The 20,897-nt window shown below is 39.5% G+C and overlaps 1 protein-coding gene across 6 annotated transcripts in view; it reads left to right on the top strand.

Moving 5' to 3' along the window:
* Positions 1–10,205: 10,205 nt before the first annotated feature.
* The window catches only part of Wdr37 (WD repeat domain 37), a 167,487-nt gene continuing 156,795 nt past the window's right edge, over positions 10,206–20,897 (top strand). Inside the window, exon 1 of one of the 6 annotated variants that reach the window (XM_067137018.2) lies at positions 10,206–10,224. The gene's annotated coding sequence lies outside the window, so the exon portion shown is untranslated. Of the gene's footprint in view, positions 10,225–11,734; positions 11,829–11,872; positions 11,961–11,999; positions 12,025–20,897 lie in introns of those variants that run through there. The other 5 variants (XM_067137017.2, XM_067137011.2, XM_067137014.2 and 2 more) reach the window with 5 other exon arrangements.

Here is a 20,897-nt window from a genome sequence, read left to right as displayed (position 1 = left end):
CGCAGCTAAGATTTGCATGTGCATTCTATGGAAAGTCATAAGCAGTTAAATAACATGTGCATAACTTTTTCATCACACTGACAGTCACACCAAAGACTACAATATGTGCCATTTTAAAGACTCACAATTGTAATGCTTTTCACGACATGACGTCAAATATGTCACATTTTAATTGAACACATTTGACTTTGAATATCAGTTAACATTTGATGTTTTTAATGGCCTTGATGTATTTTAAAGCGTTTTGTATATCATCAACCGAAGATGTCCTAATGGAGGACGGAACATGTCTCTAAATATAATAATGCTGTCTTAAAGACAGACAATCTGTATTGGAAAAGGTGGAGTGTTTAATCAAGGATACAGATAAGTCTTATGGCGACGATGGGATAGGACAGGACTAGGAGTCGCAAGAAAGCGGCCATGGCCTTAAATAAGCTACAGCCCCAGCATTTGCCCGATGTAGGAATGGAAAACCATGGAAAACCATCTTCTGAGCTGCCGACAGTGGAGTTCGAACCCACTATCTGCCGAATGAAAGTTTATTTATGTAGGCTACCATTAAATCTAACAACACAAGACTGGTGGATCTAAGCACCTTTAAATACTACCAGACTAAGCCAGAATCAAATCCATCAACTTGGGCACAGAAAGCCACCACTATGGGCCGTTTTCCCCAAATGAGTTTAAACTAGGTTTATTTTAATCTGGTTTAAGTCTGAGTTTAAACTAATATTCATTTTCCCCATATTGGTTTAAACTTTGTATCAAGTTTAAACTTGGTTCAAAGTTAAACCTTCTATGTTGTAGGTTTAAACTGCTGTTTATATTCAATCTTCTTGACATTTTATTAACGTATCTGTGATTTTACTAGTAGAAGGGTTAGTTTTGACTACCAGTACTGCAGCACTTTAATAGAAAACGTACTAAAATTATAACCTAGTATTAGCATTAGAAAAATGGGAGAATTTATTGAAGTCTTTGGTTAAATAGGAAATAATTTTGATGTGCAAGTGAGGTTAAGAAGCCGCATTCCAACAAAAGTTTACAATCTTGGAAAATCGGATGTAACAGAGGTTTTTTTACTTTTATGGATTTATAATTCATAAGCGAACAGCAAGGATTGTCTAGTATCGAAGAAGGATTCATTTAAAACGTCAACTGCACGAAATAATGCTATTTCGCTAGAAGCAATGATTCTGGTTGCTTTAAGATATGATGCAGCAGGCATTTTTCTCATTAACAGTGGGGACCACAGACCTTAAATTGCAGTCTCCTTATAATATTATATACTGTAAAATATTGTTGATTGTATGAATACTGTAATGTGAAGCATTAAAATATTCCTACATAAGTCGTGTAATACGTCTAATACGTCCGCCCGCCATGCCATGTCTGGTGGCTGTGGTCGCTAAAGCATTAGGTCAGCATCGTCCGAATCTGTGACTAGACGGTTCGAATCCAATTTATCGAAAATATTTTTACCATCAGAATGTCGACCGGCACGGTAGGAGAGGCGGTGTATACAATTTCTAATCGCTAGATTATATATTTATAGCATCAGAAAAACAATAAAGTGTTTCATGCTTGCTAGTAAACTTGTAATAGAATAAATTATAGTTAAGAATGCTTCGTCGTAACAATTGCCAGCATACCAGCAATAGAAATATTAATGCTATAGGTAGAAGAGTATTATGCATACAGTACGACATATCGCGAACTTGGTCATGTTATAAACGAATATGGAATCAAGTAATACATCTCCAAATAATACATCCTCAGTGGTCTGTCTGCTGGATCCAAGGCCGAGGGCGATGGATTTTAATAGGGGATTGATCCCGAGCATGCTTGGAATTTGTTTACTTGAAATTCACATAAATGTTGATTTTATGAGGAAAGGAATACCGTAGGCCTATTGCTGAAAAACCAGGATTGTAATATTTCAACGTTCCCGTGTGTTCCGTAAGACAATACAGACATCAAAAGACACGTATTAGGCCCACAGTACTTATTTATGTTAAAGCATGATAGAGAAAAATAAGAAATAAAAGTGCGTTCCAAGAAATTGTAGACAGCAATGGGTAAAATTATATGACACAACACTTCGCACAAATGTAAACAATTTATTTGTCAGTAAAGCTAATATCCCGCAGAATTTCTTCTTTATTCACTTCGTACGATAGCATTAATTCGCCACAAACAGCTGATATTATTACAAAAATGTCGGTCATTGAATTACTTGGCTCTGATTGGCCAATTCCAATCGACCACGCCTTCGACTATTCCTTCAGTGCAGCCAACATTAGCGCCAACGACAGCTCACCCGTTTAAACTAAACGCGTGTCAGAAATTGGTGGAGAAAATGGACCCAACTTTAAACGAGGTACTAAAGTTAAACGGGTTTAATTTATACCAAGTTTAACTCGATTTGGAGAAAATGGCCCTATATGTCTTTTCAAGAGAGTTTAAACCTGATGTAAACATGGTATGGCCACACGTCGGCCAAAGAAAGAGTTGTGATTCGCTGAACGTGTAGTACTGACCTCCACCCCGTCAACGTCTCGTGTTCGGACTACAGGGCTGCGCATCGCATACAATAACATTGCGAAGATCTGAACTTCTGACTAAACAACTAAACCTGGATTCTGTTCACTTGGTTTATTGAACACATTCACAATGCACGTCTATGGTCACTTCTGAGCGGTTTTCCTCTTTTGTGCTTCACTAAACGCGATGGTCCTACCTCTTGCTCCATTTCTCCGACTATGAATACTGACACTGACTGCTGCTGCAAGATGCAACACCTTATCTCCACACTGTACAGCTTGGGACTTTCCCTCACTATGAGAAGACTTCCTGTATTACATCACGCCTTGTGCCTTCATTTCTTGTTAATTAATCACTATTTTATATTTTTTTAAAACATATATATATACATACACACACACCGGTATATATGACATACATACATACATACATCACCATTATAGACTGTTATGCCTTTCAGCGTTCAGTCTGCAAGCCTCTGAGAATTTACTAAACGTCGCCACAACCCTCGATTTGCAACTAGCGTTGTGGCCTCATTTAGTTCTATGCCTCTTATCTTTAAATCGTTAGAAACCGAGTCTAACCATCGTCGTCTTGGTCTCCCTCTACTTCTCTTACCCTCCATAACAGAGTCCATTATTCTCCTAGGTAACCCATCCTCCTCCATTCGCCTCACATGACCCCACCACCGAAGCCGGTTTATGCGTACAGCTTCATCCATCGAGTTCATTCCTAAATTAGCCTTTATTTCCTCATTCCGAGTACCCTCCTGCCATTGTTCCCACCTGTTTGTACCAACAATCATTCTTGCTACTTTCATGTCTGTTACTTCTAACTTATGAATAAGATATCCTGAGTCCACCCAGCTTTCGCTCCCGTAAAGCAAAGTTGGTTAACCATATTTTAATTTGATAGCGTATTCTTCCAAACTCTCTAAATGTAATAAACTAAAATAAAATAAAAGTAATGTCACGTACTACTTTTCTTCGAAATCGCATAGTCGAATGTGTGTGACAGTTGCTTCTCCAATCAACTACGTCTGTGTCCGTGTGCAAAGGCAACATGCTCCGCCTATTTGTTTACATCAGGATTAAACTCTTGTGAAAAGACATATAGCGCTTCTACCATCTGAGCTGCTCAGCCTGGCAAACAAACTTGCAGTATAATGTGACTATTGACATAATGATCATAGCCACAGGACTTCCAATTTTACCTGTATTTTGAATAGGAATGCAACTTATTTCAAAATCCACATGCATTAACTGGGATTTAAACTGACGCTGCCTTAGTGAGAAGCCAGTGACTATGACTCTTAACTATCATGCCCAGCTCTTCCTCCTCAAAAGAGGTAACAAAGATGATATGACAGAGCTTGATCAGAAAACTATTACAGAGCTAACTATGTACAAATTGACAAGTAAATTTAATCTACAAAGGAATTATTTTAGTAGAAGTTCAGTAGACCTACTGCCCCCACTCCATGATAGTAATATACAACTAAGGATGAGGAATCTCATAAATCTTACCCCGTAAGTCATGTAGGAGAGAGAGAGGTGTTCATTAGCACTGCTGAGGACCCACTCTACGAAGTAACTTTACTTTTGTACTAAAATATCATTTAACTACACACAATTTCCAAAGCAGGCACATGAAGTTAACACTGGTCTTGGCTGGTAAGAATTCAGCATAGTGTCAATCTCTAATTCAACACAGATTTGCTATATTTCTAGAAAATAGATCTCAGAGAATTAGAGTAGGCAAAGCTTTATCTGATCCTGTAATAATTTAGAGGGGCATTCCTCAAGGCAGAATTATTGGACCTTTGTTTTCTTACAGGCCTATATGTATAAATGATATGAGTAAAGAAGTGGAATCAGAGATAAGACTTTTTACAGATGATGTTATTCTGTATAGAGTAATAAATGTTACAAGATTGTGAGCAACTGCAAAATGACCTCGATAATGTTGTGAGATGGACAGCAGGCAATGGTATGATGATAAATGGGGTTAAAAGTCACGCGAGTTTCACAAATAGGAAAAGTCCTCTCAGGCGTTGATGGTGTGAAAGTTCCTTATGGGGATCACTGTAAGTACCTAGGTATTAATAAAAGGAAACAAGCATGTGTGTGGAAAACACAGCAAGAAAATAAGAGTGTGTTGTAAGTTCAACATTACTGATTACTCTGTGTTACTGCTGTAATTGACTCTAGATGAAAACAAAAAAAACCAAGTCAAAATATCTAGTTGTGGGGACAGTGAAAATGCAATTTCTCAGAAACCACTGATTCTAGAGTAGGTCTGAATGTTCTGCATCGTCGGCTGTAACTAGATCCGAGTATAACTTCTTCCTGCATACCTGACCAGTTCAACTCAGTTTATGGATGTGTTTGTGACAACTAAACAGACGAATCATGGCATACGCCCACATAAATCACACTGAAAGTATGGAGGAGGGCGGGGTTGTAATTGACGGAGTTTTCTTGCTGGTCGCTTGGCCTCTTCACATCTGCGGCGTTCGCTTTCAAACAAGTTGACAGCGGTGGATGTAGTTCCGCCACAGTGAACAGTCCATAGCACATTCTTCCCATGTCTGTATTTGTCTTCATGATGTGTTTCAGCTGCTCCTTAAAACACGAAAGAAAGGCTCCATGAGGTCTACTGCTGGAGCAAAGTTCACCAAAAAGAATTTAGCGGGGAAGCCTGGTATCACTCATGCACTGAACATGGCCTAACCATCTCAGTTGATGAGTGATGATTGTTGCCTTAATGCTATTCACCTGCAAATTGTCGAGAACTGCAGTGTTGGTCACATAGTCCTCCCACTTAATATTAAAGATGAATCTCATTTTCTGTTGGTGGAAGCGCTCAAGTTTTTTCATATCACAGCGATAGAGTGTCCTAGTTCCACAGCCATACAGCAGCGTGGAAATGACAACAGCTTTGTACACCATGAGTTTGGTATGCAGTTTCAGGTTGTTATTCATGAAGACTCTGTGCATTAACCACCCAAATGCTGCATGAGCAGCCCCAATTCTTTTTTCAATGTCTTGTTCGCAGGTACACCGTTTAGACAAGCTGCTTCCAAGATACAAAAAGTGATCAACATGCTCCAGTGTTGTGTCTAAGATGGAGATACTGAACTCGGGAAGAGTTAATCCTGTGGCAGGTTGTGCAAGTACCTTAATTTTTTTCGCATTAATGGCAAGACCAAAGTGATCACATGCAGTTTTAAAGCAACTGACTGACTGTTGTAGTTCTGCAGGTGTTAGAGCAGAAGATGCGGTGTCATCGGCATACTGCAGTTCTGTCACCCGGGTAACCAGAGTCTTGCCAGATTGAAAAGGCCTCCATCAAAATGAAATTTAATCTCCATGCGTAAGTTGTTTGCAGATGATTCATGCAGCATGGCACCCATGTACAGTGCAAAGAGTGTACAAACAAGCACACAGCCTTGTTTCGATCCACGAGTGATTGGAAACGAATCTGATACTGAGTTACCATGAAGAACCTGTCCAGACATGTCATCATGAAGAGCTTGAACGAATTCCACATAAGGTTCAAAACATCCAAAATGACTCAATACTTTTCCACATAGCAGATCTTGGTACTGAACCAAGGGCTTTTTCCAGATCACAGAAAACTAAATACAGAGGCTGCTGTTGCTCCCTCTATTTTTCCTGGAGTTGTCTAGCACAGAAGATCATATCTGTGCATCTGCATAACAGTCTCCTTTAATCACATAAATGGGATTGTAAATAAAGCGTACAGATCTCTGCACATGGTTATGAGGGCGTTTAGGGGTTTTAGGAAGGGTGTAGAGGAGAGGGCATATAAGTCTCTGGTAAGACCCCAACTAGAGTATGGTTCCAGTGTATGGAATGCTCGCAGGATTACTTGATTCAAGAACTGGAAAAAAATCTGAAGAAAAGCAGCTCAATTTTTTCTGGGCGATTTCCAACAAAAGAGTACTGTACCGGTAACAAAAATGTTGCAAAGTTTGGACTGGGAAGACTTGGGAGAAAGAAGATGAGCTGCTTGACTAAGTGGTATGTTAAAAAGTTGTAAATAGTTTATTAATATCCACATGTTCAATACAATCCATACAATATACAATTATTATATATTGTTTAATGTGGGACATGTTTCGCTTGACAAGGCAAGCATCTTCAGTCATTAAATACTCTAAGTTAGGTCAGGGCCCTGAGTCAGATGTTATATATATATATATATATATATAAGACTATCCTTTAAAATCTAATAGTTTATAATGATATTGTAATTAATGGTCATTAGTTCTCCAAAGCAGTGGAAGTTATGCTAATTTTAAATCAAGTCATAAAACTTTAATACGATAGTTGTTTTTTTGACTTCATATGTAACAGAGATAAGAAGTATTTTACAATGTCAAAAATTACGTAAAGATTGATTCTATGATTAATGGTCAAAATCATAAAAAAGCCTTAACATTTACAATAGTATTTTCTAATGATTACAAATATTGTGTACACCATAAGTTATATGATGTGTGGATTAATTAAAAATTTTCTATATATTAAAATCTCATCCTAGTAATAATTAAGAACGAGAGTCAGGTACACAGTGTTTCGTAGTAGAATAGCCGGTTGAGCAGCGAATATACGTGTTATGAACAGCCAAATGGCACTTGCAAAAGCATCAAAATATAAGAAATTGACCCAATTTCTTCAAAATCTGTTGTGTATAGTGGACTTTTCGTAATTGTATGTCATAAATTTGTACTATATCTTGTGATGAAGTCAATAAGGGAAGTTATACAAGAAATGGGATGCAATATGAACTGCAATGTATCGTGTGTTGAAGTCCCTTAGAGTGTAGAAAGCCAACGCTGCTAGTTGCCTTTCTACCACTTACAATAGTATTTTCCAATTATTACAAATATTGTGTACACCATAAGTTACATGATGTGTGGATTAATTAAAAATTTTCAGTATATTAAAATCTCATCCTAGTAATAATTAAGAATGAGAGTCAGGTACACAGTGTTTCGTAGAACTTCAGCATGCGAAACATTGCATTTCATATAACATCCAATTTTGTTTTTTGCTATTTGTATTACGTTGCACCGACACAGATAGGTCTTATGGTGACGATGGGACAGGAAAGGCCTAGGAATGGGAAAGAAGCGGCCGTGGCCTTAACTAAGGTACAGACCCAGCATTTGCCTGGTGTGAAAAATAGGAAACCACGGAAAACCATCTTCTGGGCTGCCGACAGCGGGGTTCGAACCCACTATCTCGCGGATGCGAGCTCACAGCTGTGCGCTCCTAATCGCACAGTCAACTCGCCCGGTACATCCAATTTCTTGTTGTACTTCCCTTATTAACTTCATCAGAAGATACAGTATAAGTTTACGACATACAACTACAAGTCCACTATACACAACAGATTTTGGAGAAAATAGATCTATTTCTTATATTTTGATGTTTTCGCAAGTGCCATACGACTGTTCATAACTCGCTGTTCAACTGGCTATTCCACTACGAAACACTGTGTACCTGACTCTCGTTCTTAATTATTACTAGGATGAGATTTTAATATACTGAAAATTTTTAATTAATCCACACATCATGTAACTTATGTTGTACACAATATTTGTAATAATTGGAAAATACTATTGTAAATGATGATGCTTGTTTTAAGGGGCCTAACATCGAGGTCATCGGCCCCTACTATAAGTATTAAGGCTTTTTTTTATGATTCCGATCATTAATCATAGAATCAATCTTTACGTAATTTTTGACGTAAAACACGGAGAACTAATGACTATTAATTAGCCTACAATATTATTATAAACTATTAGATTTTAAGAGAGAGTCTTATATATAACATCTGACTCAGGGCCCTGACCTAACTTAAGAGTATTTAATGGCTGAAGATGCTTACCATGTCAAGCGAAACATGTTCCACATTAAACAATATGTAATAATTGCATCCTAATTATATGGATTGTATTGTATTGAACAGGTGAATAATAAACTATTTGTAACTTTTTAATATACTAAGCTTCACAACAGTCACAATAATGAGATTAATTACTTGTAAGTGGTATGTTCCGAGCTGTCAATGGAGGGATAGCGTAGAATGACATTAGCAGACGAATAAGTTTGAGTGGTGTCTTTAAAAGTAAGAAAGATCACAATATGAAGATAACGTTGGAATTCAAGAGGACAAATTGGGGCAAATATTTGTTTATAGGAAGGGGAGATAGGGATTGGAATAACTTACCAAGGGAGATATTCAATAAATATCCAATTTCTTTGAAATCATTGAAGAAAATGCTAGGAAAACAACAGATAGGGAATCTGCCAACTGGGCGACTGTCCTAAATGCAGATCAGTATTCATTGATTGATAGACCTATATTTAATTACCAAACATTAACACAATAAAAAAATAAACAATATTTATGAATGACTGACAGTTAAGTGCTAATGGTGTTATTATTTTGACCAATGGTCTGTCATGAAACAGTTGGCCTTTCTGTGCACGACCCTTCGAAAGGCTCTTTGCTAAGCACCCTGATGGGTTGGACTGATGGCATTTTGTCATTGGCCAGGATGTGCACAGTCCAAACTTTCCAGGGATTTACCTGAACAAGTGGTACCATTGCCTGAGCAGGAGATGCAGCCACTAACAAGAGCATCGTCCTTAAAGCCCACATAGTAAACTGGAAATTGTACTAGTTGTTTAAAACAAAAAAGAAATTGGCTGTTGATATCATGTTCATAACCAAGGGACCTCCAGTTTTACGTGGAATCCAAATCACATGGACACAATGCTCTCTCTCTGGCAGAGATTGAACCACGCCATTCTGGTGAAAAGCCAAGAACTAGGCCTATGCCACTGGGCTATCATGCCCTCTCATGGAGAAACTCTCAGATCACCAAGTGGAGGCAACTGCTGATTCAGGTGATATTTATCACCTCAGCCTATCTCACCGGTATCCCTTTATGTAGGCTAATAATAAAAATGAAGGGTAATAAAGTTGGTAGTCATATGGCACATAAGCATGATATGTAGGTAGTATTTTATGGAGGTAATGATCAATCTGTGGAGGCATAGGGAAAGTAGATGAATTCATGATAATGAACTTTCTATTTACTTACAAATTCTAGACAGTAACATATGGAGTTTTCAGAGACTTTTATGTTTAAGCCGACACTAAAACAGGCTTATGCATTGTTGCTATTATTAGAATGTCTTTGTTTTAACACACAGATGTAAATAATGAACCAAATTTCCAGTCTCTAATTTTGTGTTACTGCTGTAATTGACTCTAGACGAAAACGAAAGTACCAAGGCAAATCACCTAGTTGTGGGGACAGTGAAAATGCGATTTCTCAGAAACCACTGATTCTAGAGTAGGTCTGTATGTTTTGCATCTGCGTAAGTCGCCTTTAATCCATACAACCATTGAAATGTCACATCATCAGATTAAACATGCAACATTACTTACTACCATTCATATAGTTCAGCATTATGAAGTAGTGAGTGTAATAGTATTGACTTGCATTAGGGTCTGAACAACTAACACTATCCAACAACACACTTTTGCATACGAATAGATAGGTCAACAAATGCTTGCCCATTTTGACAAAACAAAGAAAGAAGATAACATCAGTCATTCTACTACTAAAAGGTACGCAAAAACAGTGGATAGTCGAGTTTTAACCAATGGCAAGGAAAAAAAACCTGCCAATATCCCGCTATAATGCAGAATATGTTTTGTTGTGAAAGAAGTATCTGGAGTATGAACTCAAATCGCGTAATATTGTACTGAATGACAAGAGAGTAATTATTCGAAATACGCACCTATGAAATGGTTTTTGTTTTATCCTCCTCTTCTTCGTCCATAAATGAACCGAAATGTATGAACTCCGGCGCCAAACAGCAATACACGAGATTTCTTCACAGATACTCTACATTACTTCACATTACAAAAGTTCTGGCCAGCTGTGACATTATGCAATAGGCATTATTATCCAACACACAGTATAATAAACAACAAACAAAGGTAACGTTGTCATTTTCTATGGCAAATGATGTTCTGAACAAGATAACGGCATACAAACAAGATATTCTTTATCAGTAAAAGTTAGGTTATGTTGTCACTGACAAGTTCCGATCGACGCACGAAGTTCAGACTACAACATCGTGATTCACACACACTCATGTATTCGGTACGACAGTCACATTTTTCCCTTGATACACCAAAGGTTTCCTATAGTACAACATTGGTGATCATGAAATTCTTTTAGATTTAATGAGGCCCAATCAAATATATCCAAATCGCTAGGAAGGGTCATACTTACAAGGACCAACTATCAGTATATCTATGTCTTTATTTGATGTCGTGCGCTTAAAATGCTCACAATACATTAGCAATATAATTACTTGGAGCGAATTTTAGAAAACAAAAAGGACATTCACGAATTCTGATAGAACACAGAACAATTGTCAGAAAATTTCACCAAAATGGCGGCGGCGTATGGATTCCTGTAATTGTTAAAAAGTCAACATCTCTCGTATTTAGTACGATAACAATAAGTAAGGGTGGCAAAATAAGAAGCTAGGATATTAGTCCAGTACATTATTGACTGTATACCAATCATTACATTTGATTAAATGGGATAATTCCTTCTTTAACATAATGTTTTACATCTTGGACTGCGCTATCAAACTCTGTTGATTAGTTGATGGATAAACAAATGATTTTGGAAAGATTTGTGGACAGTCACCTTTCTTAATACTAGCTTAAATTTCAAGATTTGAACATGCGAAACAAATTTCGATGACATGGGAGATATGAGTTAAAAGTTATATTTCAGCTTATGGCAGTCATAGTGTACTATGTTTTCGACATCGTTCAGAAACTTTCTTGGATAATTTTAGACGATGTGAATATATTAAAGTTATAGGAATTCAATGAAATATCACCCTTTGGTTATATTTCAATACACAATTCTGCAGATCAAGTTAAGCCGTACTCTTCAAATAATTCATTAGAGTTAGAGCAATTCATCCGTACCGAAATGTAACTGCATTTCGGTTGAAGAAATTCACCGTATTGACGAAATGAAAGTGGCCTCGAGAGGGAATTTCGTCGGAATAAATATTTAATTGAATACTGTGAAGTCCTCAGATAATAAGATATTGAGAGACTGTTCCGGACTGTTGTTCGGCTGAAGAAGAGCTATTAATAGATGAAATGTATTGCACACTCGCGAAGCTTTTAATTTAATGGTAGGCTATTACAGTATATAAATATTCCATGTTCCTGTGCAACCAGCTGATAGCTGTCACTAAAGTGTATAATTTTCGATTCAAATAGATCAATCGCCTTTTGAAATATTACCCTCTGTGTAGGACATTAAGGTAATTGCTTAGAAACTTGGACAGTAGAATGATAATGAAGATTATTACTAATGAATGTTGTAAGGTTTGTCTGTTAGTGCATTAGAAAATATTATTTGCATGGACTGTTTTGCCGCTGCTGTGCTTAACTGCAGCGCGGTTATGTATTAGCAAACCTCCGTAAATATATATTGTGATCATAACCTAATACAAGTCTTCTATTATAGTTTGATCATGTTAATGCAGAATCCTTTCTTCCCGGCGAATTTGAGAGGCTAATGCTTTTCACATCCTAATTCTGTATTGTGCATGAAGGGGGGCGTGGAAGGTAGTGGGATTTGTTTTATTTCATGCACAGCCTTGACTGAAATGTCATGTAGCGAAGTAATTATCATTAATCTGCTGCAAAATTGTCAGTTTTACGAAGGTTTTTATAAGTAACTAGGCCTATAACAAGTGATGTCGTTTATAACGCAAATATGACATTGATTTTGTACTGTAGCATATAAAGTATGATCGTATAAAGAATTCTGTAATAGGAGTATGTATTTCAGATATCTTCAAGATTTGTTAGGTTGTACAATGAAACTACCATCAGTAGAGTCTTTGAGACTGCTTTAATAAGCAAACTGATTTTTAAGGCAGTGGAGAATGCGAGGTTAACGTATGGACTCTGTGTAAAATGGAAAACAGAGTCTGCATACAGAATATTTATGAAGAATTCCGTGACTATTTTGTCCAATTTAAAGTTTAGAAGAATTGTACTTGTTTGAACTTTCATTATGTTGTCGAGTGGTATTTAGATGTATGGCTACGAAAGATAGATAAATGAAGAAACATCAACAGTGATATTTGTTATACTTAAGTCATAAACCTTAACGGAGTCAAACAAAACGGCTTTGTCCAAGAAATATTTAATTTTCTGGATAATCTTAAAAAAGATAAAATGCTGTGTGAAATGAAAATGAAGACTTTGCTAGCCTAACATTCACGAAATTGTGTGAATATCATGTGTGTGTGGGTGGGTGTGTGTGAGAGAGAGTGCAGGAATGGGCCAAGTAAGACTAGCAATGAAAGATTGAAAAAACTTGGAGGAAGTAACTGTGTGAAATCTATATTACTTATGTGACAGAAAACCATTACAAACTAAATGCCCTCTTTTATCAGAAAATTTTAAAATCTATAATATAGCCTAAGTTGCCTTTCGCTCCCCCCTCCCCTTTCTCTTTAAAACCAATACTACTGTTGGGATATATTGTAAATCCTGAGAACTCAAATTTATGAAACAAGTACTCACTGTCTAGGCCTACTTGGAAACGGAGTAACATCGTAATGTTGTATCTGACTGTGGGAGGGAGTGTATCATAACAAATTGGATTTTAGGATATTGAACGAATTGTGTGTAGTTTGGCGGTTGATACACAGTTCTTACAACTTTTTATTTATTTGATTGCCATATCGAGTATGGTGATTAAGGAACTTTTTTTTTATTTATTTGGGTCATGTATCACATTTTAAGTTATAGTACTCTGATACTGCTACCAACCTCTGCAATAACTTTTCACTCTTAGATAGCCTGTACATGAATCATTTGAGTGGAATAAGATGCTTTGCTTGCATCAGTAGCTAGGTCTTCAGCTCTGTTAGAGATGGTAACTACCTCTTGCGACCTCCTGTGGATGAGATGGATTGAATACATTCACTGGTAATCCCTGCCTGTCTTAGAAGGCAACTAAAAGGGTCATGTGGCTATGGTCCCCTCTTTATTTTTTATTGTTTTTTGAGGGTTTGTTGTAGACCGATTCCAAATTTTTGATGTGCGTGCTGCTTAGAGATGGGCCTCTTACGTGTGTGATTACGCCCGAAAGCCTGCTTGTGAACACCCAGCGATCTTGCAGGTGGGAGCGTCATGTACCCTTGCAGTAGTATCCGCCTGACAACACAGGTCCCCGCACAGCCGAATGCCAAAAGGATATAGAATTATTATTTGTTTTTTATTTTTTCGCTATACTTAGTGCTCTGTAAACGCTATGGGGTACGTGCTGTTGTGGGTGACTGGAGGAAGGGAGAGTTAGTGCCCATTGCCTCAGTCATCCTGTATTAGGCATCGTCCAACATCGGACCCCGGGCAGTACCTGCTATGACTAGGTGGGTATTGCCTTGGCAGCTTGGTTCAGCTAGAGACCCCTGATCGGAGTGGGTGGCATTCGAGGAGGATAATTTCGGGCATGGCTTCAAAACAATGTCGCCCATCTCAAGGTGGTCCCCCACCGAAGTCTTTAACTTTTGCTTCCTGAGAGGTTCAACTCCCTGGGAATATGCGCAGCATGAAGGAATGGGATCCAGCTTCCCTAGGTTTCTGGTTGCTACCAGAACCGATGGGCACGATTTTAAGCTGGTAAAATCGATCCTTTTAGTAGCCACATTGAAGGCGTCAACTGTGAACTTGAGGATCTCAAGAAAATGCGTAATGATAGTTTGCTTTTGAAGACTTGTACAGCACTGCAAGCCGATCAGTCGCTTAAGTGCGAATTATTTGGCAAAATCCCCGTCAAAGTGGAGGAGCACAAGTCCTTGAATCTGGTTCGCGGAGTCATCTTTCACTGCGACCTTATTTGAATACTGACGAAGAGTAGATGGAAGACATGAAGAACCGTGGCGTGACACACATCCGGCGCATTACGCACAAGGTCAACGATGAAGACGTTGCCACTGGTGCCTTCATTGTCTCTTTCAAGATGTCAGTGTTACCAGAGAAAGTCAAGGTAAGAACTTATCGTTGCGATGTGAGGCCGTACATCCTGCCTCCTATGCGATGCTATCAATGCCAGAGATTCGGACATATGGTATCTCGTTGTTCGAATCGTGTGTGTGTAGTACATGTGGAAGAGTAGCTCACGGCGCGGAGGAGTCCTAAACTCCGTACAAGTGCACTAACTGCTCTGGTCTTCATTCTCCTCGGGATCGGAACTGTCTGACATATCTGAGTGGAAAGAAGATCCAGGAGATCAAGACCCTGGATGGTCTTTCCTACCAGGAAGCACACCGTAAGTTTAATTCCACGAATACCCCTGCTCGTACCCTCAACTACAGCATGATAGCTCAGAGTTTTCCAGGTTCATCTTTCACGACATCGTTACCCATGATGATCACTGCACCCAAGGCGGCTGTTGCTCCTGAGAGCAAAGTGGCAAAGAGTATAAGCTTGAATGGGGGGACCACCCTTCCTTCAACCACCAAGAAGTCTGTGCCGGCTGGCAGTTCTAAGCTGGCACAGAAAGGGAGGAAGGCTTAGAGTCCCCCCCTTAAGAGGTCGGCGAAAGCCGTGCCCATGCCGGCAGAGGCAGCATCATCAACCAGGGCTGGGAAATTACCTCCTAGCCGGTTTAAATTTGAAAAGAAGGCAGAAAAGAGGAGCGCCCTTACCGGACGCTTCCGCACTTCTCCTACGAAGGGGAAATAATACCCTCCATGTGGAGGGTGTACGCCTGCTCTGAAACGTGCACGCTCCCCTCGTAGGGTGACTTCCCGCCCCCGGAAAGCGTCAAAGTTCTGGGCGTCTGTCAATGATGGGATGGACATCGAGCTTTTGGATGTAGATTTTGATAGTGTTTAGGTTTAAGAGCATCTTGTTGCTCATAACCTAACACTCTTTTTATAGTCAACACTATGGCACTGTTACAGTGGAATTGTAATGGTTATGACAGGCATCTTGATGAGCTGCGTCAGCTCATTAGTGAGTACGCGGCAAGTATAGTCTCTATTCAGGAGAGAAACTTCAGACCAGGTCATCATACGGTCTTGAGAAATTTCAGACGATACTCGACAGAACAATATTATGCTCACTGGGCGTCCAGTGCCATGGGTATTTTTATTCGTTCTGATACCTTTAGCGAAGAAGTTCCTCTAAGAAACCTTCTGGAAGCAGTTGCGGTGCAGATACCGCTGCCTGTCATAACAACAGTGTGTAATGTTTCTTTTCCACCAGGCCAGCCTCTTAACATAAATGATGTCACTGATCTTATAGATCACCTTCCTCCTCCCTTCCTTTTATTGGGTGATTTTAATGTTCATCACCCCATATGGGGCTCTGAAACCCCTTGTCCCAGGGGAAGAGAGTTGGAAACATTAGTAACAGAGCAGGATTTATGTATTTTGAACACAGGTGAACCAACTCATTTCAGTGTACGTTATGGCACATACTCTCGCATAGACTTAAGTCCATGCAGCCGGGTGTTGGTTCCGCTGTTTTGGTGGAATACACACGATGATCTCTGTGACAGTGACCATTTTCCCATTATTCTTACTTTGTTGAAACAAATCCGTTGAGGATCCTCCTTGATGAATTCTTAAACACGCTGATTGACCAAAGTTCAGATCACTCGTTATCTTTAACGACGAGACCAGGAGGACTGTAGATGGCAATATAACTTATATAACACAAGTTATCCTTGCAGCTGCTGAGGAGTCCATTCCCTCCTTCTCAGGGACTCCTCGCCGAACACTCTTTCCTTGGTGGAACGAAGAAATTGCAGCAGCTATCAAAGAACGCCGTCTCGCTCATAAACAGTATCGTAGGCAGCCTACTGTGGCCAACTTGGTAACCGTTAAAAAACTCCACGCTAAGGCGTGAGTTCTTATTCGCCAAAGTAAGAAAGCTTCGTGGGAGAGATGTGTCGTCTATGATGTCACATACTCCATCATCTCAAGTGTGGACCAAACTTTGACGTATTTCGGGTAACCAAGGTTCATCTCCTGTACCGGGAATTTCCATTGCAGTCGTCACTGAACTACTCTCGATTGTTAACCATTTAGCTAGCCATTTCACGGATGTGTCTGGCTCCAGGAATTACAGTACCATCATGATTTCCTCGCTCTGAAGCAGGAGGCAAAACTTCATCACCTTAGTTTTTCCACTCAAGCTTCAGAGCACTATAATGTACCCTTTACGGAGTGGGAACTCCACAGCGCCTTAGCGCTTTGCAAAGACACTTCTCCTGGACCAGACAATATCCATAACCAGATGTTGAAACACCTTAGCGAGGATAGTCTATTATATCTCCTTCGAGTGTTCAACCAAATGTGGATAGAGGGTGATTTTCCGTCTCAGTGGCAAGAGGGCATAGTCATTCCTGTCCTCAAGCCTGACAAAAATCCTAAGTATGCAGGAAGCTATAGTCCTATTTGTCTCACAAACTGCTTGTTTAAGTTATTTGGGAGGATGGTAAATCGCCGACTTGTGTGGTGTCTGAAGAAACGCAGACTATTGTCCGAGTACCAATGTGGTTTTCGAGCCACTCGCTCGACCACTGACCACCTGGTACACCTGGAGAGTTCTATCCAGGATGCATTTCTCTGCAAACAGCATTTGGTGGCTGTTTTCTTTGACTTAGAAAATGTCTATGACACCACATGGCGATATGCTATCCTTTCAGTCCTGCATCAATGGAGATTCCGAGGTAACTTGCCGGTATTTATTCCTAATTTTTTGTCGCTCCGTCTATTCCGCATCTGAGTTGGGAGATATTTGGTACATAGTGTCTCTCTGTTTGCGATTGCCATAAATGGTATTGTCGCTGCTGCTGGTTCAGCAGTAATACCGTCGCTATTTGTGAATGATTTTGCTATCCACTATAGCTCGCGTAATATGGCAGTCGCAGAGAGATAATTACAGCCAGCTATTAGGAGAGTGGAACAGGGGACCTTAGATCATGGCTTTCGGTTTTCCACCGCAAAGTCCTCTGTTGTCCACTTTTGTCGGCACCATACTCTTCACCCACAACTTGAGCTTTATTTAGGAAATGTCATTCTTCCCATTGTTGACACCAATTTCTTGTGCTCTTTTTCGATAGCAGATTATCGTGGGAGCCACACGTGCGGCAGTTAAAAAAAGAATGCACCAGAAAGCTGAATATCTTAAAGTTTCTTGGCAGCACTGATTGGGGTGCTGACCACAAGGTGCTCCTACGATTCTATAGGGCACATATTTTATCCCAGCTAGACTATGGCAGTGCAGCATATGGCTCAGCAAGACCAAGCGCCCTTGCGAAACTGAACAGCATCCAACACAGCGGGGTTAGGTTGGCGACGGGAGCTTTTTGTACAAGTCCCATTGCTAGCTTGTTCGCTGAGTCTGGTGTGCCGCCTTTACACCTGAGGCGCCTGCAGTTCCTTCTGTCGTATGCTGCAAATTTGTGACAGATGCCACTTCATCCAAGCTATCCTTGCGTATTCAACAATGGAAACTGTTGGCTGTACGCTACTTGTCCTTGAGCAACACAGCCGGTTGAAATACGCTTGGATGGCAGTCACAGATTATTTCACGTACCTTCGGTTCCTTGTCTTGTCAGACAACCAAGTGGAGTACCTCCGTGGGTAGTGAACGACCTGAAATAATCCTGGATCTGCACATTGGCCCGAAGGAAAACACGGACCCTTCGATTTATCGGAGGCTCTTCCTGTCCGTTGTTGGCCGGTATCCAGGTTCAGGTGGGGAGTGTTGAAGATGAATTAAGGAAACACTGGTTGGATGTGCAGAAAAGGTATGTGGTAGAACATCAGGAAATGTGAAGGACAAAGAGAGACACCGGTGGAATGATAGGGTAAAGATTAAAGTGAAGGAAAAGAAAATGGCATGGAAAGCATGGAAAACATCTAAGACTGAAGAAAGTAGAAGAAAATATGTGGAGGCAAAGAATTTGACCAAGAAAGTATTGGAGGAAGAAAAGAGGATGAGCTGGGCCTTATTCACACAGAAATTGAGAGATGATATGCAGGGCAGCAAGAAATTACTGTATGGTATCTTAAGAAACAAAAAGAGATCAATTAAACACCAGAATTGTGAAGGATGAAGGTGGCATAATTTTAACAAAGCCAGAAGAAATAAGAAATAGATGGAGAGAGTATTTTCAGAAGCTGCTGAACATAAGAACGGATGACAGTCATTCAATGGACGACCAGGAAAGGCAATTAGTTGATGAAGAAATGGATAAAGAAATTACAATGAATGAAATTGAAATGGCCGTAAGAAAGATGAAGAATGAAAAAACTGCTGGAATAGATGAAATTTCAGTGGAGATGATAAAGGCAGCTGGAGCTGTAGGCCTGCAGTGGACATATCGGGTTCTCAGGAATGTCTGGGAGAATAAGGAGGTCCCTGAGGATTGGCAAAAAGGAGTAATCATCCCAATTTTCAAGAAAGGTGATAAGAAAGTTTTGAAGAACTACAGGGGAATTACTATAATATCCCATGTTGCTAAGTTAATGGAGAGGATACTGGAAAGTAGGATAAGGTTGAGGGTTGAGAATCAGATACTGGAAAATCAGTTTGGTTTCAGAAGGGGAAGGTCAACAATAGAGCCCATTTTCATTATGAGACAGCTAATGGAAAAGCAATGGGAGTACAGGAATGATATGATGATGACATTGATTTCATCGACATTGAAAAGGCATATGACAGTGTCCCCAGGACTAAAGCTTGGGATAGTCTGGTGCAAAAAGGAATTGGACAGGGATTAATAAAAATGATCAAGGCAATGTACAAGGAATGTTGTAGTTGCATACAAACACAAGTTGGTAGGACAAGTTGGTTCAAAATAACAAGTGGGCAGGGAAGTGTTCTATCACCAATCCTGTTTACAATAGTAATGGATGATATCATGAGAACAGCAAAAGCAGAATATGGAGGAAGAGAAATGAACATGTTGTTATTTGCAGATGATATTGTGATTTGGGGAGAAGATGACCGGAAGGTTCAAGAACAGTTGAATGTGGTGAATGGGAAAATAGAAGAATGTGGGTTGAAAATAAGTGTAGAGAAGAGTAAAACCCTTGTTATGACTAGAGGGGAGAAGGAAGGGAAAGGTCAAATTAGACTTGCAGACAAACCCCTGGAAGTAGTGGAAACATTTAAATACCTGGGGAGTGATTTAATGGAGAATGCTCTACTGGATGCTGAAATTAGTAAGAGGATTCAAGCTGGAAGCTGTTTCTATCATAGTGTAAGAAACATGTTATGGGACAAAGGTGTGCCAATGGAAGCAAAGGAAACTATGTACAAGATGTATTACATAGGCCTACTCATAACTACGTACGGGGCAGAAACTTGGACAATGACAAAGAAGGATGAGAGTCAAATACACGCAGCCGAAATGAAGTTCTTGAGGGGTATGATACAGAAGAGTAGAAGAGACAAAATTAGCAATGAGAAAATCCGGGAAGAAATTGGAGTGGAAAAAATGAAGGATAGAATTGAGAAGAGCCGACTAAGATGGTTTGGGCACATAAAGCGAATGCGTGATGAAAGAATGCCAAAAAAGGTGATGGAAATGCAAATGCAATGAAGGAGAGGCCGTGGACGACCACGATTGAGATGGACGGACACAATCCAACATAGTATTATAGTAAGAAACCTGGACTGGGACACAGTGTTGGAGGAGGAGTGGTGGAAAGACCGAAGAAAATGGAGAGGATCCATATTTGCCCCTACCCGGCTACAGCTGGATAGAGGGAAATGATGATGATGATGAGTGGTCTTTTTTATCGTGTGTAATAATGTCCTTTGTGTTTGTTTATTTGTGTTAACTGTGCTTTTATCCCTTTGACTCTGTTTTAGTTTGTGTTTGCGTATTTTAATGTGTTATTTTAACTTCTGACATGAATTATATATATATACCGGTATATATCTTTACTTCCAGGCAATGCCTTATTCCATTATCAGCTCTATTTTTTCTACTTTTATTAGAAAATAAGGCATTGCGAATTAGATCCACTGATGGTTTTAATCTCATAATCAGTTTTCATCACCATATTTTAAACTCTAGTCAGTGGATACATTTTAATCTTTTAATTAACATCTCATGTCATGTCATCCATTTCGTACCATTAGGGGCTGATGACCTTAGATGTTAGGCCCCTTTAAACAACAAGCATCATCAGAGATGGTAACTTAATCAGGTT

This window comes from Anabrus simplex, chromosome 1 (assembly GCF_040414725.1).
Source record: "Anabrus simplex isolate iqAnaSimp1 chromosome 1, ASM4041472v1, whole genome shotgun sequence".
In the NCBI taxonomy this organism is placed as follows: domain Eukaryota; kingdom Metazoa; phylum Arthropoda; class Insecta; order Orthoptera; family Tettigoniidae; genus Anabrus; species Anabrus simplex.
This window is presented reverse-complemented; position numbering and strand designations above follow the sequence as displayed.